The sequence below is a fragment of the Drosophila melanogaster genome, chromosome Y (genome assembly GCF_000001215.4).
Source record: "Drosophila melanogaster chromosome Y".
NCBI classification, from domain to species: Eukaryota; Metazoa; Arthropoda; class Insecta; order Diptera; family Drosophilidae; genus Drosophila; species Drosophila melanogaster.
The window spans coordinates 137,631-138,584 of record NC_024512.1 but is presented as its reverse complement, the minus strand read 5'-3'; positions in this window follow the sequence as shown (position 1 = coordinate 138,584).

Below are 954 nucleotides of genomic sequence, written 5' to 3'. Positions count from 1 at the left end.
TCAATTAGAGAATAACTATTTGTGTAAAAACATTATGTTTTTCCACATAGTCATTTTCATTTGAAGTCACACATTTCATGTTTATATCATTCTCCACGACATCTCTAGCAGTCATAAATTTTTCGAGTTCTCATCCCACATTTTATAGCCATTTGACTCATATCCGACAAGTATATTTTTGATTGATTTCTCATCAAAATGTATACTGTCGAGCCAAATATCTTTATATTTCAATACTCGCTTCTTTTTATGCCACATCTCAAATGGTGTTTTTTTTTATATATTTTTGCTCTACCTGGAAACCTGTTAATTAAATATGTTGATATCAAAGCAGCTTACTCCCAAAACTAATGGTGTACAGTTAATCATAAAGCGAGCTTTTTCAGTTATTTTTCTAATCATCCGCTCCGCAACACCATTTAGTTGTGGGGCATGAGAAACCGTTACATGAAGCTGATACATTTTTCGACATAAAACTCAGACATTTCATTACATATAAGAGAAATTCTTTTCCGTTATTAATATATAGATTAACCATTCTTAAATTGAAATGAGCCTCCCCCTTTGCTAAAAAATCTTTAAATACAAAGAACAAGTCCGATTTATAAATTATTAATACATAGTAGGTAAAACCAGACATTTCATTTTTTTTCATTAGAATTTTCAAAGATTTTTATGTCTCAATCTTTTATGCCACAAGAGATACTCTGCATAATTTAAAATTGCAGATACAGATCGGTACATCACATCCAAATACCAAGTTACCGTTCTTGAGTTTAATGCCATCCGTATTAAACTCGACGAACATTCTAGCATCTATCATCTTTACGGATACCAAATTATGCGGGATTTCCTTACAATACAGCAAGTTGTGTAATGTTGTTTCAGAATTGTTAAGTTTGGTGTTAGTTTGCTAGGATATATCACAATCTTTATAAACACTTGATCTCCCAC